The sequence below is a fragment of the Pteropus medius genome, unplaced genomic scaffold, assembly GCF_902729225.1.
Source record: "Pteropus medius unplaced genomic scaffold, Ma_sr-lr_union100, whole genome shotgun sequence".
Taxonomy (NCBI): domain Eukaryota; kingdom Metazoa; phylum Chordata; class Mammalia; order Chiroptera; family Pteropodidae; genus Pteropus; species Pteropus medius.
In genome coordinates, this window is record NW_024353909.1 from 4012727 (window position 1) to 4038869 (window position 26143).

Consider the following 26143-nt stretch of genomic DNA (forward strand, 5'->3'; position numbering starts at 1 on the left):
GAACATCTTGTTCAGAAAGAAAGAAAACTATTCACTACTGTAGCTGTGGCAAAGGGATGAAAGGAAAATTGGAAAATTAAAAAACCACTACAATTGATTAAAGTACATAAAATATACAAAGATCTTAGTTTATACTGATACTTTAAAAATTGTCATGGGAAATTACTATGGCACCAATTTATTACTCTGAAAATTAATAAAGGTACAGAACCAAGCAGTTACTCTGTGTTTTCTCTATGAGCTATGTTCAGAGAAAAATAGCTGATTAGAAAAGTTACTCTTTATTGTATAATATTTTTTTTATTTTGCAACAATATCACACTTACCAAAAATGTCAATTATATTATAGCAAACAGGCCATCTGAGAGTAAGTTGTCAAGTTGATGTCCTATCACCCCTGAATACTGAATACCTGAAGTGCTTTATATTTCCCATAAATGAGGACACTCTCTTAGATAACCACAATCCAGTCATCAAAATTAGGAAATTATCGCTGATGTCCACTTGTCCTAATAACATCCTTTATAGCAAAAGGTTCATGTGCAGAATCACATGTTGCACTTAATTGTCATGCTTCTTTCATCTCCTACATTCTGAAACAGGTCCTCAGTAGCCTACTTTTATGACCTTGACATTTTTGAAGATCACAGGGTCAGTTATTTCATAGAATTATTCCAGTGTATTTGTTTGGTGTTTCCTTGTGATTAGATTCAAGTCATGCATTTTTTGGAAGGAAATGACAGTTAATGGAGTTGTGCTCTTCCTTTTGCACCTTTTAGTCAAGTGGTATATAATTTAGATTTGTCCCATTACTGAGGATGTTCACTTTGATCACTTCATTAAGTTAGGGTCTATCAGGCTCCTTCACTGTGAAGTTACTCTTTTCTCTTGGTAATTAATAAGTATTTTATGAAAACGGATGTTGAAATATTTAAATATCCTATTCATCAAACATTCATTTTATTCATTTATATCAGCAAACTCATGGATTCTCATTTTATTCAGTGTGTTATAATCTGTTATTATCATTATTTATTTTGATCAGATTAGAAATGCAGGAGCCCCATCAGTCTGGCCTTTGTGTCTGTTGGCATGTCCCATCATTTCTTGAGTACTTCTTACTTTCAACGTGCCCTAAGCACATCTTATACTTTTCTTGCTCTAACCCTTGGGTCAGCCATTTCTTCCTGGTTCCCTTTAGAGGAAAATTGTGTTTAGAAACCATGATCAGGTGTTATTGCTGTTGGGTATCACTGCTGCCAGCCCTCCATCCTCCCAGTGGGTAGAGCCTGAGAATATATACATACATATGTGTGCAGGGCAGTGCAAAGTGTAGACTTTGTTTGTATTTGGACTTAAATGAACCAGCTGTCAAAAGAAATTTTAAGACAATTGGGGAAACTTTATAGAAACTGGGAATTAGATGATATCAAAGACATGTAAATTCTGTTATATGTGATAAAGACATTGTTTAAAAGATCTTTTTCTGAGAGAGGCAACTGACATACTTACAAATGAGCTCTACCTTTGAAGGGGTTAAATGAGATAATAACATAGGTAGAAAGGGTTATCTAAATAATTTACTATTTCATATATATGTATGTGTGTATGTACACACACTGTATACATATACAGATATATATATATACACACATATACACACATACATAAACATACACACACATATAAAATTTGCTATTAAACTTGAGCTTGGTATCTAGAATCTCAGCCCTCTATATATAATGTTTAGAACTCATGTAATCCAGGAGTTCTCTGTTAAAATAAATTTGTAACACAAGCCCTATTTTATAAGACCCAGAATGGTTTTGACCATGTCCAGAGGAGAAGACTTGTCTTCTGACTTTCAGTTTGGTGCATGGTATATACCGTATCCCCAAAATAGAACTGATAATTTGATATGTCATAATATATTCTTGGCCTTGGTTCAGTTTTTGTGACATTGAAAGGGTATTTAGGACCAAATGAAAAACCTTTCCTTTGTAATCCTGTCTGTGAATTGTTGCTGGCATGACAGGAGAGTCTGATACAGACATGAGGACTTCTGTCCCTCACTGGATAGGGGAGCTGGCCTCTAGCCCCTCAGCTGTTCCCTGCTGGAACCGTCATAGTTCCTGGGTGCTCTTTGACATCCTAAGCAGCTGCAACAGCAAGCTATTTAGTGCAAAATAATTGATCAATTAATCTCTGTTCCAGATGCTCGTGCCTTGGCTTGTACTGCAAATGAGATAGGAAATGGCATGACTCTTGATCATTACAGGAATCTCCCAACATTATGGTTGCCCTGCCTACCTCACCAGTAACCCCTGGGGAGCTCCAGAGCCCAGAAAGGAAACTGACAGTACTGAGGTGAGACCAGTGGTCTGCGGGTTATTCACAGCTCCCTCAACACTGGCAGAGACTCCATCCATCCTTTGCCTCCCACCCCTGGGAGCAAGCATATCAGAGTGCCAGTGAGTGAGAGGGTTAACCTCAGGTCCTCTTTAAATACATAAAAGAGGTAAATTATTTGAAAACTTCAATATTTGGAACATTTATAACAAACTTGTGTTAGGATATCATGGTTTGGAACTAACTGCTCTAGTGGAATACTTTTAATAAAAGAAATGTAAAATGATTCTACATGCTTTGGCAGGATTGTTCAGAGGCCCAACCAAAGCTGAAAATCTTACCAAAGCTGAAAAATCTCTTGGAAATCTTCAGCTTTGCACTTAATTTACCACTTCCCTTGACTGTTTCTCCTTTATTGCTTTTCTCTCTTCCCCCTGTGACCTTCTCTTCTTGTTACCAAACACACTTTCTCTTCTAGATGCCATCTGTTTCAGAATATATTTGCGTTTCTTTTTTCCTTCCCAAAGTGGCCCTACTTTGGGGCCTGTGTTTTCCCCTCAGTGAACTGCTTCACCTGTGTTACCACGTGGACTGGTGGGAAGGAAAGCCATGGCTTGCTGAATTGAAATATAACCCAACAGAGACATTTTTCTGGACTTAGAAGTTTAAAGAAAACAAAATTCAGCTGAATAAATTTGAAGATCAAATTGGCTTTGTTAAGCGATTCATGAATCTCAGGCAGCATCCCATCCAGCAACTAACTAGAAGGGTGCTCCAAGGGGTTATACGAAATGGAGGTTTCCATAGGAAGAAGGGGCAAGGGAGCTGTTAACAAAAGAAAAGAAAGGGATTGGTTTGTGGTATATCTTTAAAATATCTTTTATTTGCTACAAAACTTCAAAGAATTACAAAGCATCAGAAGAAGAAAGTGAAAAGTCATTCTTCCACCATTGGTCATATTCCTCAGAGGGATATGATCCTCAGTTACAGTGACCCTAGTGACTGCTACCCACATTGCAGTCTGTACCCTTCTAGTCTTTTTGCTATGCATGTATCAAGATATGAAATACGAGTATGTAGAAATTTAAATCAAATTGCAGTATGCTATTTGTATGTGTGTGTATGAGTATATATATATATATATATGTGTGTGTGTGTGTGTGTGTGTGTGCGTGGTGTGTGTGTGTGTGTGTATAGTCTACAACTTGCTTATTATCATTTTATATAAACATCACAGGCATCTTTTCATGTCAGTAGTCGTCTTTTCATTACATTTAACAGCTGACATTCCACAGTATGAATGTACCATGATTTCTTTACCCAAACCATTACTGATATATATTGGTTCTGGTATCTCATTATTATTACCAGTGCCTAACACATTTTATGCTTGTGCAGCTGTATCTGTAGGATAGTTGGAATTGTTATATCAAAGGGTATGTGTGTTTCAATGTTGATAAGAGTAAAGGGTATGTTTCAAAGGATTATTCATTTTAAACATTGGTAGATACCATCCTAAACTTTTTGTGTGATCATCAACAAAAGCACAGCATTTTTCCCTTTAATTAGCAGAGATTATGAGGTAAACGATAAAATTTGTAAAGTATAAAGTGCTCTACAAATTATTTTTATTCAACTTATTTAACACTGAAATATTCTATGGGAAAATAATGTTATCTCCAATTTACAGATTAGGAAACAGAGGCTCATCAAAATTAAGTGTTTTGCCCAAGATAATATACTTGAACGGGGCAGAGCTGAGTCTCAGTCCCTATTTTATCTCCAAGCCTGAAATCGTTCTCTCCTGCGCTGGCTTCTCATGGAAGAGCACCAGAACTTCTGTTGTGATGGGTTGACTGAACATAGGGCAGGGGAGAGGGAGTGTAGAGGGATTATTGGTCACCCAGCTTCATTTTAGTGTGGCACATCCATGGTCACACAGACATTTATCTCTCTGCCATCACTCCCTTGGTGATCTTATTTGGTCACAGCTTTAAATACCATCTATATGTTCGTGACTCCCAAACTCATATTTCCAGTCTAGATCTCTCCTTCACGTATTCTATATTGAACTCTTGATCTTTCTCCTTAAATCCGCTCTATCTATAGCCATCTCAGTTGGTTACTACCTCATCCTTTTAATTCTTCAGGCCCAAGTTCTTGATTCCCCCCTCTCTCTCATACCCCTCATTCATAGATAATTCGATCAAGACCATATTGCAACTTCCTGCCAGGTTTAGAATTGAAATCCAAGCATGTCTTGCTCTGAAACAATTTTATGGCTTACCTAGAGTTTTCCTGGGACAGAGGGGATTCCTTGAATGTGAGCTTTCCAATGTTAACATAGGACTTATACAGACTACGACAGGCTGGTTACTCTAAGCTCAACTGTGACCTTGCCACAATTTTTGCAAATTCTGAACTGCTTAATTTTTTCTGCCCCCTCATTATGACTCCTGTATTCAGGCTTTCTCAAGTCTGCCCTGGGCTGACCTGCATGAAAATCTCAGCTCCTTCACAGATTTCCACAAGGGATTCACTTAGCACTATGCATTTAATGAAGCAAGCAGCTTTCCTGCAGATTTAAGTGGTTATGTATTCCACTGAATAGCCTTTAACCATCTCTTTGGTTTCTTAGCATCCCTCTCTTTCTTTCTCTTCCCTTCAGTCTCTGTTGCAATCAGCAGATTTGTTCTCTAGTATTTCTGCCTCTCAAGGTTGTTGGTGGCAGGAAGGTCTCACATTTTATTCCACAGGAGTATACCTAGAAACTTTCTCAACAAAGGTGGCTCTCATCTAAGAGAAATTCTTAACCCAGCTACTTAGAGAATAAAATTGTGTCTCTTATAATATATAATGAAGGATATTTTATACGAATATAGATGAAATATTTGACCTGGTTTTGGAATTATTAAACTGCCTTCCTTTTCTTTCTTTCCCAAGATCTTGTAAGATGCAACTCTCCTACCAATTATACAATGCCATTTCCTTTCTCTTGGAGCTTACCAGTAAGGGCTAAACTGAGGGTACAACTTAACTGTCTTCTTATTTTAGAGACATCATGGAATTTTCCTCAGAGGTATATGGCTTGATGCATTAACAAAACCCTCAGGATACAGGCTTTGCAAGGGGAATGTGTGTGCATCTTAAAAAACAAGTGATGCATCTTTTCTAACAGAAAGCATTAAAGATTCAAGTCTGACTTGGACCAGAGGCTGTAATAATGAGAAAGTTGTCAAAACCATTCATCAGGAAAGAGCTAGAGAGAGGTCAGGTCAGATGGATGAGACTAGGTGGTCTAGAGCCTGAGTAAGGATCCTTTCTGCTCCTCTTGGAACTGACAAATCTGAGCAAGGAAACCTGTTTGGGGTGGAGGCCAGAAGTCTCACCTGGCTTTCAGTTTCTCTTATTTAGTATGTCTGGACTTTGGGAGAGTAAAGAGTGTTATTTATAGGGAAGTTAGCGGGAGAAGAGGCATGGGTAAAGGAACACAAGAGATAGAACATGTATGCCAAGAGAGTATAAAATATTGAGAAGCTTCCAGAAGTCACTGTTCATATCCCCACTTGAAAAGTTGCACTTTTGAAACCAAAGAATAATAGTAATGATAATAGCTAACATTTATTGCATTCTTATTATATGCCAGACGCAGTGTGTAATGCATACATGAAAAGGTGTTCAACTTTAGTCACCAGGGAAATGCAAATTAACACAGTGTGATAGTGCTACAAACCCATTAGAATGGCTAGAATGAAAATGTCAGAAAATACCAAATATTGGTGAGGATGTGGAGCAACTGAACACTGCCGGTAGAGATTTAAACTGGAACAACCACTTTGGAAAACTGATTGGCAGTGTCTACTAAAGCCGATACCCTCTGACCCAGAAATTTGGCCTGGCCCAGAAATTGTATACATATTTTCAGCTAAAGATATGCACAAAAATTTTCATAGCAGCACTACTTATAAATAGCCCCAAAGTGGAAACAACTGAAATCTCTATCAAGAGTAGAATGGATAAATGAATAGTAGAGTATTTGCAAAATGGGTTATTTATACTACAATGAGAATGAGTGAACTCCAACTACATGCAACATGATGGATGAATCTCATTTACTCCTCACAGTAACTCTGTGACATAGTTCTTATTATCATTCCCATTTTACAGATGAGGAAACTGAGCACAGAGAGGATAAGTTATTGTCTAAGACCACACACTAGGAAGTGGAGTAGCTAGGATTCAAACCTTGGCAGTTGAGTTCCAACTCTTAACCACTAAGCACCAGTACCCCTAGCCTCTACCCATATAAGCTACAGGTATTTAGTATATGTGCTGCTTTGAGATAATACCCAGAGCCACAGGGTGGAGTTGGTGCAATCTTGCCCAGCAAAAGGCATCTACCACATTACCATGTGCCAGGCTGTGTACAGTCGTTTCACCTAGACTATAATGTTTAATCTTCACAAGAGCCTTTTGTAGTACTGTTATTGTGCCCATTTTTACAAATGGGGAAACAGATATGGAGAGGTAAAGTGACTGGTTAAGTCATACGCTAGTATGTAATGGAGCCAGGATTCAAAAACAGGTCTGTCTGTGTGCTACAGAGTCTGTGCCCTTCACCATCCTGCCACATGCCCCTCCTCAGCACTAACCAGGGCAGCAAAATTGCGGGGCTAAAGTCCTATTAAGAACAAAGTCCTAATAAGACCACTGCTCATGGGCTCAGATCTCGAATTCTTTGAGCTGTATCAATTGACAAAAACAATGATAATTTCAGACCAAACCCCCGAGGTTCCACGAGGCCACCTGGCTCTGAGCAAAGTATCTGCCATAGGTTGTCTTCACCCACTTTCAAGGGAAGAAGAAGCCCACATTTCCATGGCTTTGACCACATCTTCCTAGAAACAAAAAGATAGTAATTTCTGCATTGTTTGAAGCTATGCCAAAGTGCTCCCAGGCAGGCTGTGAGCATGGCCGCATTCTAACAGAGCAGAGAGGTCTTGTACTTAGCAGATTGAGGGATGTGCATGGAATTTTGCAGTGAGCTCTGACATGGATGTGGGCCTGCACCCTAAGGTGCTCTAATGAGAGGAGGTCTGGACACTGGCAAACTTAGCCACTGACTGCTCAAGAAACAGATGCTAGGCCTTCCTGCATTGCCGAGAGCAGAAGACTTTGAGATTCAAGGTTCTTTCGGTTGAATGTGTTGATGGAGGAATGAGAAGGTAGGAGAGTTGGGGCATTTTTCTATTTCCTCCTGATTGTAGAGTTTCATCATCTCTAGCCTGAATCATTACAGTAGCCTCTTTCCTGGTCTCCTTAACTCTGGCCTTTCTCCTCTCTGATTGACCTTTCTCACAGACCACAGGTAGTAAGATCATACTGAAGCTGCAGCTTCCCCAAGCACACCATGCTGTTGAATGTTGCCATGTCTTTGCAAATGCTGAATCCTCCTGCTCAACAGACAGGTGCCTGCTTATCTTCAAAGACCCAGTTCAAAGCTCTGTCCTAAGTACTGCCCTCCTTACCACCTCCCTGGGGGAATTTGTTGTTCCCACTTCAGCACTCCTGAAACACTTTTTTCTTTTTTAACACATAGCATCCCTGCTCTCACAATGTACTGTAATTATTTGCCATCCTGTCTCTAGAGTAGACTGTGAGCTTCTTATGGGCAGGAGCTGTGGCATTTTGTCCTCATATCCCTAGCAGCTATCAGAACCCAGCTTGTCCAAGTGCTGAGTAAACGTTTGTTGGACAAAATCCAAAGGGACAGAGGTTTGAGGTATAAGATCATAGTGTCTTTGCCGCCATTTAAAAAAAAAGTTCTCAGGTCAGCTCTCCCCTCCATTGTCACATCTCATCCATATGTGCCCCTTCTTGCCATTTCAACATGAGTACCAGAAACTCTAGCTTTTAAGTGTCGACAAGGAGTTGCTCTCCTCGACCTCAGCTTTCTCATTCAGTGGAGTGGTTAGGGAAGTGATGGAGTAACCTGTGATGTGGTCTAATATGGTACATGGTATTTGTGGATGGGGAACAAGAACTTACTTGTTCTTTGTGCCCCTCAGATCCCATGATGGTTTAGCAGATATCAAAGGCTTTAATAAGCAGTTAACTAAAGTTTATCATTTATTCTGATTTTCTTAGTTTTTACCTAATGTTCTTTTCTGTTTCAGGGTCCCATTTAAGATAACACATTACATTTAGTCATCATGTTTACTGAGGCTTCTCTCTACTGTGATAGTTTCTCAGACTTTCCTTGTTTTAGATGACTTTGACAGTTTTGAGAAGTACTGGTCATGTATATTGTAGAATGTTCCTTTATTGGAATTTTTCTGATGTTTTTCTCATGATTATACTAGGGTTATGGTTTTGGAGGAGGACAATCAGAGGTAAGGTATCATTTTCATCACATCATATTAAGAATATAAGCAAACTTTAAAAAATGTGAGTGTATAATCACCTTTTCCTCTCCTCAAATTTGTATTTCCTCTGTATTTCCTATCTCAATTAATGGCATCGTCACACATACTGTCATGAAGATTAGAAATTACATCCACTCTTTCTTTTCCATCTTCCATCCATCTAACTATCAATGACTAAAATTCTACTGCCCTAGAAGCTTTGTATTTTCCCTTCTCTCATTCATGCTGCCTCTGTTTAACTCTGTACTATTTTTTTCCCTAAACCATTACCTTATTCACCGAACTGGTCTTCCTGATTTCACTTCCTTACCTCTCTATTTCATTCTTCCTGATACTATTAGTTAACTTTTGGTTTAACATCAGCTCCATCTTCGGAAATCTCAGAATAATCCTCCATCACATGCAGAATAAAGTTTAAATTTCTTGGTGTGGAATTCAAGGCTTTCTTGGAGCTAGCTCTAAATGAACTCGTTTGCTAGAGTAAATATTAGTTTTCTTACTCTATATTGAATGGTTTCAGGAACTTTATTTATCTCAAAAATAAATGTCTTCTTAAAGTAATTTTCCCTCCAGTAGAGTAATGAAACTGTGTGTGTGTGTGCATGCGTGTGATGTGAGCACCTCTTTGGAATGTGTACCTCTCTAGGTCATGGCTTTAACTGGGAAAAAGAGCTACCTGTGGCTTAAAGTCTGGTAGGAACAGAACCGGTCGGTCCACCTGCTGCATAGTTTGTGTCATTAGAGAAGATAAGGAGATAACACATTTGTCCACAAGCATGTGTGGGTGTTCAACACCTTCCCTCGTTTTCCTTTTTCAGTGACTTAAAACAACAGCATCTGTTATCTCACAGTTTCTGTGGGTCAGAAATCTTGCTACAGCTTAGCTGGCTCCTGGCTCAGAGTTTCTCACAAGGCTGCAGTCAAGGTGTTAGCTTTTCTGCTCATTTCTGCACTTCAGTCACAAACACTTTGTAAAATTCCTTGGCTAAACTTCAGCTACTTCAAACTTCTATAACATAGAGAGCTTTTGTCACACTCCAGGAATGGTAAATTTAATTCCTTCTTGCATGGGATAGCCAGTTGTCTGTGTCACAGGATGTGAAATGTGATGTATTGTGCTTGATTGTATAATATGGCCGTACTAAATTTTAATGAGCAAAAGAAGCTGGCTTTCAAATTTCATCTGCCAATTATTCATGGAAGTCCACAATCGTCATTATTAAAGTTTAAAAGCACACAAGGAATTTGTGAAAGTCTCTTAGGCAGCCATCTGAGGAATGCACGAGCAGTTAGACCAGGCACCGTTTTTATGCCCAGTGCTGGACGTGGTAAGGGCTAACAGAGGTGGAGAAACAACAGTGGTGAGCGCAGGAGCCACAGGTCCAGGAGTGCTCACAGGCAAGAATTTGAGTAAATCATTGGCTTAATTAGTCAGGAGGATTAATGCTCTCTTTACATTCTTATGAATATTGAGCTGTTAGCAGCTCACCGTGCATGAGAAAAGACAGAAATTGTGCAGAAATAGTGCTGATTTGGAAACTGTTTTCATTTCCTGAACTCCTAAGTGACTAAACTATTTTCTGAGAGTAGGAAATATGCTCAGGTTATCTGATAAAAGCAGCAACTGTAACCACTGGTGTTTCGCACTCTCTGGGACTCCCTGGTCCAGAATGCTGCAGTCTTACATGACTCTTGATAATTCTGTGTTGCCCGCGGCAGAAATAAAGACCATTTATTAAGGGTTTTAGGTGGCAAGGTATAGATATTGACAGACCATAACACTTGGTCAGAACACAGCATATAATCCACTGTACCCATGTGGACTTAGACTTTATGTCCTCATCTTCATGTTGGCTCCCAAGAAATCTCATGCATGCACGCGTGCGCGCGGGCGCGCGCACACACACACACACACACACACACACCCCATTCTCCATCTATGTGTATGTCAGCTATGTTTCTCCATTAGGCTCCCAATTTTGCCCTCGTTAATGGAATAGCTAAGAATATTTTGAAATACTTTTTTTGTGTGTGTATTATCCATGCCATGACTACCTTTATTAGTCCAGGTAGGCACTATTTGATTTAATAAACAGTTGGCAGTATTTATTATTAATTTAATTTTATCCCCCCTCCCCCCACCAATCCTGTAGGAAGAATTTTTTTTTTTAATTCTATCATAATTTTAGATTTTACCTTGTGGTTCATTCCTCACCAAAAGTCATTGCCCTCAGTTTTCAAAGTCATAACCATCTCCAGAGAGTCAGCAGCTAGGACCAAATCATACCAGGGTCATCCCTGGCTGCTGTTAACCTCTCTGACATGCCCATCTGCTTTTCTAATGAGGCCAGGGATCTAAGGACTCTCCAAAGCCTCAGGGTTGGTCTAATGGGAAAACGAGGGCAATGGGGTGCTTTTAAATTTGATTTTCTTGTTTCCTCCTAAGATTCAGCCCAGTCGGTTTAGGAAAGACCACTAGCTCAGAGTCTGCGTACCTTCTGGCCCCCTTCCTATGTCGTTATTATAGAGGCTGTACCCATTATGTTTAGTCCAGCTGGAAAATAAACAACTGAGAGTTTTCCTGTTTGTCCCTAATATCTAACACAGTTGATACAGTCTTGAATACCTAGGTGTCTGAGAAACGTGTGCTTAAATGAATGAATGGATGAGTTCCTATATATTCTCTGTTTCTCTAACAGGATATTATAATTATTAGAGAAAAAAATTTTATATGGACTCAAATCAAATGTTTCTTTCTTCTCTTCTCGACATTTCACAAATCCTCATTTTGCCAGAAAGAGAAAAGAGAATCTGAGATTTGTTGCACCTCTGCCCTCTAAAGTCCAAGTCCTAGCCCAGTTCTGTGTTCTGCTTTATATAGCTCCTGGCTCTGTCATGCTTTATTGCCAAGTACCTAAGTCTTTTATTTATTTTATTGCCAAGTATCTAAGATTCACATTTACCTAAGCAACTGTCATCTTCACCGTGGTTAAACCCTGATGAGCTCTTTACAAGGATGTTTTTGCCACCTGACTGCCCCCATCTGGAATCCTCACCCCTTCTTTTCCTCTGCTCTTGGGCTCTCGCTTGTTCACAGCGGCACTCAGTGCCTGGCATGGAGAAAGTACTCATGCATAGCTACTGGATACGTTAAATAAATAAATGAAGGGAGATGTGAGCTTTCAGTGCCCCCTACCCCCACCCCGGTGACTGGCACGATATGTTCTAGAGCGAGGATTTAATACAATATTTGGTGAATCCATATTAAGTGAATCAAAATTTCACTGGTCCTTCAATGGCCACTTCAAGTTTTCTTGAAAACTCCAGCCAGCCACTGTCTGTCCCTTCTTAACCACTCTGATGGTTACTGAATGTTTTTGTAGATGATCACAGTGCTTTTGATTTTGTGATGTATTGCATATTAGTATTTGCATGTCTGTGTGCCTCACCTCCCCTTAATTGCACACTCCATCCAGGGGCTGATTTTTGTGGGGTTTGGAGCTTAAACAATTTTGGAAACTCTTTTTGTAAATACAAATTAGATATAGAATTGAAATTTTTTAGAATGAGTTAAAACAAATTATAACTTTTGAAAAGCTGACAACTACCACACATATCACAAAATAAAAAATAACAAGATTTTTTTATTCGTTAACTTCCTGCCACATTTCTATAGTAATTTTCTCCTACACTTTTGTCTGCATGGTATTTGATTGCTACTTCATATAACAATGATTTTGTAGTATCATTTTCTAGAGAGACTAGAAAGATAGTTCAGTTTTTCTTTAGCACGGTTGATATAAATTAGTGTTTTTGTTATTCGAAGTTGCACAAGTATCATTGTCTGCTACTTCACACACAGACATATTTATTCCCTGTATTACTGCTGGACTTTGGGCCCTACAAACAAAATGATTCTATTTTGTGAGATTTTCATCAAAAAGAAGGAGCAGGAGAAGACAAAGAAAGCATAGTGTATATACTGCTATCAAGTATTTTCCTTACAGGAGACAATTTTGGTTTTGCCTGGACATTGACAAGAACAAAATCCTCTGCTTACAATTGCACATGCCTGAAGATGGAAGAATTTTTCACAGACTAGCTTTGGTTCCACCCCTTGTAAACCATAGGTCTTCTCTACCAGATGCTTTTGGTTTGGAGCCGTATGACACTTTTATATCGTGAATCAGTCCCTGATCCTGGGTGTTCCTGTCTCCTACTCTTTAAATTATGTCTCATGGCTTCCAGACACAGCAAGTGTTTTGTGTTTCCTCTTGACAAGTATTTCTCTCTGGGTCTCCTCTTGACAGTTAATCATTGGCAGTGTAGTCCTGTTGGCAGTTCTTGGATCTGCATCTTAGGAAGTCTAAAACAATAAAATCTGCTTTTAAATTCATTTCCAACCCAGACATAGTCCATATTGACTAATCTTCAAGATAAGATATATTTCCCCATTACAAGCAAGACAGTGGGTAATTAAATATTGGTGCTGACAGCTTTTGTTCCTAGGCTCTGTAGGAGCATTATTATTAGTCTTTTAATTGTTGAGCTGAGTCTGATGTCCTAGCAGGAGAAGTCCAGTTCTACAAATGGAATAAATATAAATCAAGGATTGTAGAGGGACAGGTATAGAAGATGGAGTGCTACAGAGGACTAGATGGGGACCCTGGGGGGTCATGCCACTTTGGTTAAGACCTTAGACTCTAGTCAGACAGACCTAAGTCCTGCCACTTACTGCCTGTGTAGCTTTGGGCAAGTCACTTACACTTTCTGAGCCTCAGTTTCTCAATCGTGAAATTAAGAGAGTAGCACATGTATTATGAAGATTTATGTATGTTAAATCACTATGCACAGAAGCATACGGTAAGTACTTCAGAAATGTTAGATATCATTTCTTTACATGTAACATTTCTCTCTCTTCTAGGTCTATCTAGATATCTAGATATCTGATATCTTTGGTCGTGTAAACCTTTTCCCAGAATCCAGTTTCTTTAGCTGTTTTTCAAAAACAATATTTTGACAACAGTCTTCAAAAAGACTATCCAATGGTGGTGTCACCGGACTACTCCGTGCTCTGCCTTTCTGTTGCCTCTTGCCAGGCTCTTGCCCAGCAAGGCCACCACACTCGTGGCTTCTCCCTTGTAGATGCCTGGCTGCCCCTGCTTGTCTCACCATGGTGGTCAGCTCTTCAGAGAGGCCTCTGGCTCGTCCCCTCAGTCATTCTCCATCATGGCATTCTATTTTACTACTTCTATAGCACTTTTCCTGATATTTTACTTGTTTATTTCATTTTAATCCAATTTCTAATACTAGAATATAGGCTTTGTGAGAGCAGAAGTGTCTTGTTTCCTTAGGATGTGCGGTCTCAATAGGAGTGATATCATCTCTGAGGGGCAAAATTGGTTCTTGAAGACACAGAAAATCACTCACTCTTTTTATGTATAAAGCACAGAATTATGTATAGTACATAAACAGATATACAGTTTATACATAGCATTAAAATTTAGGAGGCATCATTAGGATAAAAACATCTAAAAAGTCTTCTTAGGGGAACAATAATGAAAAAAAGGATGAGAACATTGCTTTATGGTATAGAGCAGTCTGAGCACAGAGTAGGCTCATAAAAATACATTTTTTTGAATGACTGAATCATGCCCTTTAATAGCTGGAGAAATTGTGGTTCAGACAGGTAAAGACGTTAGCCTCAGGACATCAAGGTGATAGGTAGTAGAACTGAGTCTCCAACTTGCTTCCTGGGTCTTGTGCTTTTTATTGTAAGCCCAGTAAATGCTCAGTATATGCTAGTAAAGTTGACTTGAACATGTCAAACATTTTCATGAGAGGAAGCAAAGCAAACTTACATTTTCTAAGTGACACAACAAATGATCTCTGAAAGTCATTCTATTCAGAAGAGTCCAGCTAGCCTTCTTCTCTGGGAGCATTAATGATTTGTTGTTATACATGGCTCATCTTTGAAATGGGAGTCAGTTCCATCTCCTGCTCTTGGTAAACTAAGAGTGAAAAGGTGAGCAATATTTTTAGTATATTAATAATTGTTTCACAGTATCCTGGGCCAAAAGACATAACTGATGACTCCATTTATTAAGTAATTAGGTCCAAAGAGCTTCATAAGTATTAATGTCTTAACAATTTAGTGCCTGTTGACCATAGCACATCTTCTCAAGCCTTGGAATTGTATTGGGCACCACCACCCTCATTTCCTGTTCCACATTTCTTTTAAAGTGGTACTTGCTTTCATTTTTATCATAGCAATTACTGAAAATCCAGCTTTGAAAAGATTGGATCACTGGGAGTAGTATATTGATATAGTGTTAAAACCGTGAACCACCTTAAGCTAGTGGTTTCTTACAGACATTGCTGTGATTTCTGTGAAAATTTAAAAGATCCTGAGACACCCTTGTGAGTTCACTGTGTTACCCAGAGATGGCTCAGCACACAGTTTAGGAACTGTGGCAATAGACCAAGGCAAGATATGATGCTGGCTTGAAGTAGGGTGGTGGCAGGGGAGTTGGAAAATATGAAGATATTTAGAAGTGAGAGCTAGTCCAAATATGTTGAATGAGCAGCACGTGGAGATGGAAGAAAGGGGTTTGGAACATGAAGTTTGGGACATGGATGATTGGAGAACTCCCAGGTAGTAGATGGCTTTTGGCGTCCCTGGCCATCCTACTTTCACTTTCTTAAGTATGACAACCATCCTCCATTCAGGAGTGGCCAGCCATATTCTTTCTATGTGACTCATCTCTCTGGCAGAAGGTGATTGGACATGGGGGATATTTTGCACTTGAGTCAGCTTAATTCATTCAGATTTTCTCTCCCAAGAATTTGGACTTAAGACAGTATATTTGTTTCCTATAGCTGCTGCAACAAATTACCATTAACTGGGTGGCTTCAAACAACAGAAATGTATTTTTTGACAGTTCTGGAGCTAGAAGTCTGAAATCAGGCATTGGCAGAACTCTGGGGGGAATGCTTCTTTGCTTCTTCCAGTTTTTGATGGCTCTTGGTAGCCCTTGGCTTTCTTGGTCATAATGTCATTTCAATCTCTGCTTCGGTAGTCCCATCGCCACCTCCCCTTTACTTGTCTGTCTTCTCCTGTTCTGTTTCTTATAACGTCAGTGGATTTAGGGTCCACGTGTTAATTCAGGATAATCTCATCTCAAGATCCTTAATTACATCTGCAAAGGCCCTTTTTCCAAATAAGGTGACATTCACAGAGTTTGGAAATTAGGATGTAAACATATCTTGTCCAGAGCTACTTTTAAAACTACCCACTAAGAGACTTAGGGATGCATGTACACTGAGAGGATGGATATGTGTTCTGCAGGGATGACTGTTGTAAGATTTGAGTAAAGAAGTAGAGAAAGACAAGTCCAAGGTGAAGGAGAAAAATGACATAGACGTAGAGAAGCAGAAACAAAAGGACAGGGACACTTGGGCCCAGAGAGAGATAGGCAGACAGAGGGACCAGCAATGCATTGGTTTTATTCAACTTTCCACTTATTGGTTCCCGTCTCCATGGAAGCCCACTGCCTTCAGGTTCTATGATTTAATTGAATTCTTCAACAAATTCTCCCATTTGCCTATGCAAGTTTGAGTGGATTTCTCTAATTTGTAACCAAGAGCCTTGACTAAGGCAAAATAGCAGAAGGATGGGGAAGTGAGTCTCAATTTTGGCAAACCTTCAGTCTTCTTAAGGCTGTGGTTTATGCCATCAAAGCATCAACAGAAAATTCTGATGGTGGCTACTCACAAAATGAGAGTTTATTATCTTAGGAAGTAAAGAATTAAAATTTCGTCTTACAGTAATTGTAATCTACATACTACTCAGAGCACCTGAGAAAGCTGTGTTTCATTTTGAACAGTGATGAAGGAGGACATTGGCCTAATGGTGTTTGTCCTGTGAAGCATGACTAGGATATAAAGGGACTAGAAATCATGCCACTAGAGAAATTCGAGACTTGGGCAGGTAAGTTTGAAAAAGGAGGACTTGGAAAGACAATGATGGATGGTTTCTAAACTGGAAGGACTGTCATGTAGAAGAGAATTAGACATGTTATTAGGAGTCACATTCTGGGTTAACTCAGGAAGAAGTTTCCAAAAATTTTTAGCTGTTCAAAATTGGAGTGGCATGATGCTTGATCTTAGGTTTGAGAAGGTGTGGGAAGTAATCATCCTAAAAATAAAAGACTGAGCCCCTGAGGGCAGGGACTGCATCTAATTCATCTGGGTATAGTTAGTACCTAATACAAGGTTTAGTGCTTAGTAGATTCTCAGTCAAAACTTAATAAATAAAAAAAATGTAGACAAGGAGCTTAAACAGAGGCCAGGTATTGTTGTTTGGGCTGGTAAGTCCAAGATCTAGGTGCTGGCAAATTCAGTGTCTGGTGAGAGCCCACTTCCTGGTTCACAGATGCCTTCTATTCACTGTGTCTTCACATGGAGTTTTTTTGGGGGGTCACTCTTGTAAGGGCATTAATCCTATTCATGAGGTCTCCACTCTTGTGACCTAATTACCTTCCAAGACCCACCTCCTAATACCATCACATTGGGGTTTAGTGAATTTTGAATTTTGAATAATGATACAAACAGTCTCTAGCGCTAGGTGGCTATTTGGAGGTGATGTTGAAGAGTTAGAAGGCTAAACTGAAGGGCGGCGATTATATTAATAAAAATGATAGCTTCTATTTATTAAGCCTTAGGTTATGTTGTTATCTTATTTAATCTTCAACAATCTTGTGCAGTAGTTGTCCCTATTTCACAGACATGAGAACTGCATGAAGTACAGAGAGTTTAAGTAGCAAACTCCACACAAGGAATAAATTCAGAACTGTAGTTATCTCATAATAGTAAGAAAAAGCATTGCTCATGTATTAAGCAACTACTGTGTTCTAAGAGTTTTATACACATCGATCTCTAAGGCTCTTTACAAAATGGTGAGTCCATGATTTTTTGGTATCTGCCTCCCAAGTTTGTGCCCAGCGCCCTCCTCTGTCTGGGTCCCATGGACCAGGATTTTCTGAGGTAAGTGGAGGCCCTCAGGGTAACTGGCCTGCTTACAATTCTGATCTCTGAAGAAGGCTCAGTCTTTACAGTCTTCACTGCTCATTGACCCAATTTATTTGCTTATACCTAAGAAAGAACAAGACTGTGGCCTCATCACTCTTGCCAAGTGCAAGGTTCCTTAGGGGTCAGGTAGGTTAAGAATAGAAAAGTCTTCATCCTTCCTGTTAGCCTTTTTGCTTAAAGGTAAATGTAAGCTAACAATAATAATTCCTAGATTTGATCTACTTTTTAATACCATAATTAGCCTTCAGTGGGATATCCATTTCTGGATGCATGGCTTTTTGTGTTTGTGTTTGTTTTTCCCTGTGTTTGCTTGCCCACCTGGCTGTCTGGCACTGAGAACAAACTAGCCTTCCATCATGGCACAGCAGCTGCTTATGGGCCCTGAGGGAGTAGCAGCCACGGTCACTGACTGCAGCTCTCAGCAGCCCCAGCAAGGCCTCTAGGGATGAGGGATTAGACGCTGGTCTGAGGTCTAAGGCCAAGGTGCTATGTGACTTAAGATAATCTATTTTTCTCCCTGTAATAATGTGCACTTCAATTTTTTGGTTTACACATCTTCTGCTATTCGGTTTTCTTCAAGAATAACACATTTTTCTGCCTATATTTATAGCATGTCTCATATTTCTTAAGTGACGCTTATGTCAAACAAGCATGACTTGAAGGCTGCAGTCATAAAGCAACTCAATTTTTTCTTTTAGTTTCTCTTAAAAGATCTCTGTGGGGCAGATTGAGCGAACTCAGTCAGATGCTTAGACTTTTATGGACCCTCTTGGGTGTCAAAACGCAGTCTCAATACAGTTGTTAGAATATTCTGTCCAAGGTGATAATCAAAACTTTTAAAGTTATAGCTTCTCCCTTTTTTAGTTTGGGCCTGCTGCAAGCAGGAAACTTACAGTTTGAGATTGAAAGCTTAATCACCTTTTTTCTTTTATTTCCTATTGTCTTCTACTTGGGTTTATTGTCAGCCTTTATACCTGTGCCCCCAGTTGGGTAACTGTTTTCTCTCCCCTCTGGGATTAGGCCATAAGGAGGGAAGAGAGGGAAAGATGGTAAAAAGTTCTTACTTGTCTGATGCTGCTGTGATTAAGCTGACATTTCCTCTTGTGGGACACTTTTAAGAGTCTTACAGAAAACTTACCCTCATCACTGGGCATCTGTACCTTGCAGTTCTCTTAATGGGGTCAGATGAATCTCTCTTTTGGCTGGTTCTTTGCTTTTCCTTGGGCCCAAGGAAACTAACAATACCCTTCTCTATGCTGAGGTCTCTTTGTTCCACCAGATTTCCCTCTTAGAAAGGACCCAAAATGACCCTACACATTTCTGTTGATTGGCTCACATCTGCGCCATAGAAAACAGCCATGTATTTTTTTACCTTGACAAATCCTAGGGGAAGGGGACAGGATATTCCCAACCAAGTAATTTTTCCTTTACTGTCTGCTGACTAGTTCACCCATCTCTCGCCCTTTAGAACTTCTAAGTGGTTTCAGACACAAGCCCACTGTACCCCCTAAATGTCAGGAGCCATATATTAAACTTATCTGCTGGTCCTCTCAAAGCCCCCTTCTTTTGACTGGAGGTTATGAGGTGGGGCTCACAACTCAGCTCTCTTTGAAGAAATTCTCCCTAATCACCTGACCCTTTTGTATACTCAGTGTGTGAAAGACTTAAGAGTTGTCTAACCTGTTTTCTTTGTAAATTCTTGGTCTAGTTCCTCTATTTGAAATTTGCTACCTATTGTGCCTTGGCTGAAAAGTCAGTTTTAACATCCGTAATAAGATATTACTGGTTTATTTGCCTAGCATTCAGTTTCGACTAGACTAGTGCTGTCCAATAGAAATATAATGCAAGCCACATATGTAATTTAACATTTTCTAATAATCAGGTTAAAAAAGAAGTGAAATTCATTTTAATGATTGATCACATTTAACCCAAAATATATTCAAAATGTTATTATCAACATGAAATCACTTAAAATTATTAATGAGATATTTTACATTCTTGTTTTGCACTAAGTCTTTGAAATCCATAGTTTACACTTGCCCCACATTTCAATTCAGACCATCCACATACCAAGCACTCAATGGTCACAAGTGTCTATTGGCTACTGTAGGACAGCATGACAAAGACTGTAAGCTCTACAGGAAAGACTGGTGTTCTTCTTGGTCATTGCTATATATAACAGTGCTTGGCATATAGTAGGTATTTGATATTTGTGAAATTAAACTAAAATATGATAGAATGAAAAAATTATCAAAGGAATTGTTCAGTGGCTTCCCACAGCACTTAGAATCTAAATCATTCAATTCTTCACACATTTAATTTGTCTATACAGTTTGTAATTTACTTATTCCATAAGCATTTAAGCTTCAGTGAGATTGAGGTGTCTTTCTCTTGTCTCCACAGTCTACCACAGTTCCTAGTATTGTGATATGGAGATTCATGCAGTCAGCAAATATGCATTTAGTGTCCATGCTGGGTCAGTTAGTTTAGGTGCAGAGGATACTGTTTTGAAAAACATAGACATAGTGTCTGTCTTACAGAGCTCACAGACAATAAAAAATAACAAGGGCTATGAAGGAAAAAACTGGGATGACTGGATAGGGTGTGATTGAGAAGGGAGAGGCAAGAAAGTAGAGAGAAATAGCTAGTCCTTCAAAGAGCTGGGGAAAGGGCAATCTGACTGTATCTTACCACAGTCCTACAAGCTCGCTCCTTTTCAGCCACATTGGCTTTTCATTTTCTCTAATACCCCAAATTCCTTTCTTTTAAGTTTGTTTCCTTTGTTTGCTTTGCTGTCTTCCTTTCTTTTCTATAGCTGGTGTCTTCTCATGTCTCAGCTCAAATGCCATCTCTTCTACGTGAACTTCCCTGGCCATGCTATCTACAGGGCCGATCACCTTACACTCTCTTCATCATATCACTGCATTTTATTATTACAATCTGAAATGATCTTGTTTATTCATTGGTTGTCTCTTACACCATAGGGAAAGCTCTAATAAATTAGGGACTCTGTCTTAATAATTGCTATCCTCCAGCGGCTGGAAAAGTGCCTCTATGACAAATGTGTGACCCATAATTAGTGAACAATAAATATTGAATGAATGAATGAATGAAAAAGTTAGTTAAATTCTTTGAAAGATGTCTTAAAGCAGGATTTGAATGAGGCCACAGTCTAAATGAAGTCTGGGAAGAACTGCACTATTTTTATGTGTTCTCTGAGAAGGGAGATGGGGTATAGAAGTTATTTTCTTGGACTGTTTTGGGCATCCAGCAATAGGTTTTGGTTCTTGTTCCCTTAGGAATCTGCAGTTATGGACCATCCTACTGGGTAAATGACAAACTTTTGTTTATAACATAAGGGGGTTCATAGACTTCCTGAAGAGGTCAAAGGACTCCAAGTTAAAAATTCCTGTAGAAATGAGAACCCTCACAGCAACACGGGAAGACAAATGAGATTATGCATGAAGCACCTTTAAAGAACTAGGACAGGTACCTTTGGGGAGAGACAGTGTCTGAAGAATTCCTGAAAACCAAATTCTCTCCCACTAAGTAGTATTGCTGCCTGGTCGTTGCTATGGACGCTTACCTTCTCCAATCATAGCACGGCTTGCTAAGCTGTGCGGCGCTCCTTGGTTGCTGTGGCAACGAATCGCAACAGCTCCCAGGCCCAGGCAGCTGCAGCGCGGGAAGAGAGCCGGCGGCTGGGAGCCGGGTAGGGATCCCCTTGACTGAGGTGTCTGTGAGTTGGAGGCGGGGAATGGGGCATGGAATTGACATAGGGGAGGGGGTGCACCAGAGTCAAAGGTCCTCGCAATGATTATGGGGCCATAGTGTGAGGGGCTTGGGGACTGGCCGGGGCATCCCCTCTTCGCTTTTCCGAGTGTCATCCCAGGGGCTCCCCAACCAAAATAGCGGAACCTGCGAGTCCTGTTCTTGGGATGACCCCGGCCAGACAGGGAGCGTAGCCAAGCGTTGGCCTGAGAGATAGAAGACCCCGGTGTTCGCCTTGCTTCTAACTTCTAATTAGCCGTGGGACTTTAGACAAATCCTTTTCGATATTTCCTCACCCTTCTCAGGGTGACTGAGAGGACCAAATAAATGCTAGAGCAGTACACCCTCAGATGTACTTCACCTATACTGTCTCATTTCATAGCCATAAGGGTGCTGTGAAGTGACTGTAATGATTAACCCGCTTTTACAGTTGAGCAGTCTGGGCTCGGAAAGTGCTTCCTGATCAGGGCTAGTGAGTGGCCGTTTGCTATGACTGTCAGCTACCACCTAGCTGGTTACCCGGTGTCCTGTCCTCTATGTGTGCTCATCTGTTCACCTTGCTCCCTGTCTCTACTTGGTCTTGTCTTTTTTACATCAGAATACTTCGACAGGTGTATTTCATTATATGATTCTTTCTCACTCTCCTTTTCTTTACTCGTTAAAGTAATTGAGGTCCTACTTCATGTCTACTACTAACCCAAGTGCTTTGCAGGAAAAAAATTAAGACAGGATCTGTGACCTTTGTAAGCTTATATACAGTCGAGTCACGTTTTACTGTATTGGGTTCAGAAGTCGGTGCTAAGGTCAAAGTTGAATGCAGTCAAAAACATCCCTGGAAAATTTCTTACATCACCTGGGAACAACTCAATTTAGGAATTGAACCATTGAAAAGCTTTAATTCTGGGAATATTTAAATGCATTTCATAAAATTGTAATTTATAGACTTTTCCTATTTGTCACCATAAATTAGTAGAAGGATAAATTTATCATTTCCATTATATCTTTGTCCTAAATTTCGCTGAGGCGCTCATTTCATACTTCTGCTTTGAGAATGTTGAGGAGGCTATCGCCATTTAAGTGGCTGCCTGGACGTCTCTCTGTTTGGCGGGCTGGTAAATCCTTAGAATCATTCATGTGTAACTTCCGTGGTCTCCCAGTCTTCGCTGGATTGTTCCAGCATTGGTGAAAATGACAGTAGCATTTTCAAGACTACAATCTCACGTCGTTCTAGCCCACTGACTGGAACGGCAAAGACAATCACTCAACTATTTCAAAGGTTATTTTTCTGTCTTTTGATTTAGCCAAGTATGAATATAGTTGAAATTCCATCATCCCAATTAGTATAACTCTTTGGCGGTTCTTATTATAGAGATTGTACTTGCCCTGCATAGGCATCAACACTTGGTATTATCAGTCTTTTAAAACTTTGTCTGTCTGATGGGAAAGTAATGGTTATCACTTTGTTATAATTTATGTTTGCCAGATTACTAGTGAAATTGAGCCATTTATGATTATTGGCTATCAATAATTGATTTTCTATGGATTGCCTGTCTTTTTCTTTGCCCAATTTAAATTCAACTATCCTTTTTGTATTGATTTTTAGGAGTACTGTACATACCTGGATATATACAGTACTGCACTTAACCCATGGTAATTTCACACTATATTGAGATATATTTTAAATCGATATTTTCTCCCAGTATGTTCTTAGCTATTTTTTAATGTCAAGTTTATTATGTATAATTTACACACTATAAAATTCACTCATTTCAGGTGTATAGTTCTGTGAGTCTTATAACCATATAAATGTATAAAATGATTCCATTTGGTCAAAAACTTCCCCTGTACCCAGTTGGAGTCAGTCTCCTTTCTCCTCCTCTGGCCCCTGGCAACCAATGATCTGATTTCTGTTTTTGTGTTTTCCAGAATAGCATATAAAGGGAATCATGAAATACATAGCACATTTTGTCTGGCTCATTTTATTTAACACATTGCTTTGGAGATTTATCTCTGTTGTTGCATGTAACAGTATTTCATTCCTTATTATTGCTGAATACTATTCAAATGAGTGGACGTACCACTAGTTGATGGACTTTTGAGTTGCTTCCAGTATTTGGTGATTATGAATAAATAAGTGATACAGGTATTTGTATCAGTGTATGTATGTGTGTGTGTGTGTGTGTGTGTGTGTGTGCGTGCATATCTATATCTATATCTATATCTATATCTATATCTATATCTATATCTATATCTATATATCTATATCTATATCTATATCTATATCTATATCTATATATTTGTATAAATGCCTGGGAGTGAGATTGCTAGGATCTATGGTAAGTATATTTTTACTTTTGTAAGAAACTGCTGAACTGTTTTCTGAAGTGACTGTACCATTTTGCATTTTCACTAACGTGGTATGAGAGTTTCACTTGTTCTACAGTGTGTGACAATTTTGTTAATTTTATTCTTGTAGATGTGTAGAGGTACCTCATTCTGTTTTTAATTTGCATTGCCCTGCTGACTAATGATATTGAACAACATGTGTTATCTTATCTCTTCTTTGATGAAGCATGTGTTCTTATCTTTTGCCCATGTCTTATTCAGTTGTCTATTTATTGAGCTGTCTTTTAGAGTCAAAGTTTTTTAATTTTGATGAAATCCAATTCACCATTTTTGTATTTTATGGATTGTGCTATCTAAATCTCTTTGCTTAGCCCAAGGTAACACAGATTTTCTTCTATGTTTTCTTCTCAAAGTTTTATAAATTTAGATTTTACATTCATTTCATATTTTGTATATGAGCAAATTTAGAATTATGGGGGAAGGCATAATAATACCTCTGCCTCGTGTGTGAAAATGATTCATGCAATCACAAAGTAGAGGGGAAGTGATTGTCCATTATTAATTAGTGATATAGTTTCACAGGCTTCTGAACAGTTTTGAGAATGTTCCTCCAAGTTAGCAACAAAAACAGTTAGAACATGAAAATTCTCATCAAGTTTGAAGGAAACTCACATAGCCTGTGAGTATTGAAACCATGTTAACTGGTGCACTTTGGGATCTGTGTAGAGATTCTTGACCTTGGGTGTGTGGACCTTTAGATTTTACGTTCATCTTCTGAGGGACAGTGTTCATAGCTTTTATTTGATTCTTAGTGAGACTTGAACCTCAAAGGTTAAAGCTCACTGATTTAGGATGAGCACAGTTTAGAACGCAGGGGATGGCAGTATATTCGATCTGATCCTTAAACATAAAGAAGTAGCTGTGTCCTGAGGGCAGTCTCTTCCTCTCCAATGATCTCTTCCAAGATCTGTTTCCTCATTAACACTGCAGAGGCACTTAGCGTTTGGCTGCTCTTCATATAAAATGTCTTGCAAGGATGAGGGTTTGAAATAAGGCAACAACAATTGTAAGATGGTGACCAGAAGGATTGTGGTTGGCCAGAGAAGGATAAGTGAGGAATTGACATATAAAATGTCTCTATCACAATTTAATTTGAAAAGCTGTGCAGTCATTCTTTTCATTTCTCTGAAGATTTAAAGTGCTTTAGTTCTCTGATTTTTTAAGGGTCATATTTATCCTCTGTGGTGATGGGGAAGAAGAGTGGGCTTTTAAAAAATGTTCTGTGCTTAATTGAAAGGTTTGTCAGAGTATACGATATTGTTAAAGTGATGTTCTTCATCTTAAAATGAATACCAAAAAATCAACTTGGTGTACTGCAAAGAAAAATTAGAGTGAAATGACTAAGAAAGAAATCGTTTGTAATTTCACTGACAGTTCACAATTCTCTTTCATTTTATTTTTAAATGGTATCTCCTTGCTTTAACAGGCTATCTAAAATGCATCGAATGTAAGTTGCTCTAATACATTATGATCTGACAGTGTTTATCTGTGTTTTTATTTCTTTAAACTACTATTGTAAGCCCAAGTTAGATAACTTGGCCTAATTCTATGTCTGTACAGCTATGTTGTTGATGCTTGTTTTTATTACAAATAATCCACCCAAGTTTTCAGCAGTTGCTTTGAAAAGTCCCTAATTAAAATAAATTTCAAGGTTAAGTTATTTTTATTCATGCCTGAAAACAATTACCAATAGTTGTAGTTTTAAAAAAATAATAACAGTGTGATGATAATATTTCAAAACCAGGAAGGCAGAAATTTGTGTTTTTGAGAGCCAAAAATTAGTCTTGCAGTACTTTGGGATGTCTTTGGTAATTAATTATAGGCGATATGTACTATATGAAACCTCAAAGATTTTAGCAGGAGGTGGAAAAAAAAAGGGGCCTTATGCATTTCATTTCTAATATAATCCCTGTCACTCTCAGAGGGAATTAAAGTTTAATAAAAAAGAATATCAGGGATGTAATCTAAAAATACTAATTAATGACTTTAGCTCCATCGGAGTGAGATTCTATAATAAATGTTAGGCCGTCAGTTGCTAAATCATGAAATATTGCAGAGAGGGAATAGGCAACACACTCTTTCACAATATTGCTCATTGTGTT

The 26143-nt window shown here is 39.0% G+C and overlaps 1 protein-coding gene across 17 annotated transcripts in view; it reads left to right on the forward strand.

Annotated features, from left to right (window-relative positions):
* HYDIN (HYDIN axonemal central pair apparatus protein) overlaps window positions 1–26143 on the forward strand; it is a 335404-nt gene that overhangs the window by 24260 nt on the left and 285001 nt on the right. Inside the window, exon 1 of one of the 17 annotated variants that reach the window (XM_039852029.1) lies at window positions 21301–21597. The exons of 15 other annotated variants lie outside the window; for them this stretch is intronic. The gene's annotated coding sequence lies outside the window, so the exon portion shown is untranslated. Of the gene's footprint in view, window positions 1–21300; window positions 21598–26143 lie in introns of those variants that run through there. One more of the 17 variants, XM_039852027.1, reaches the window with a different exon arrangement.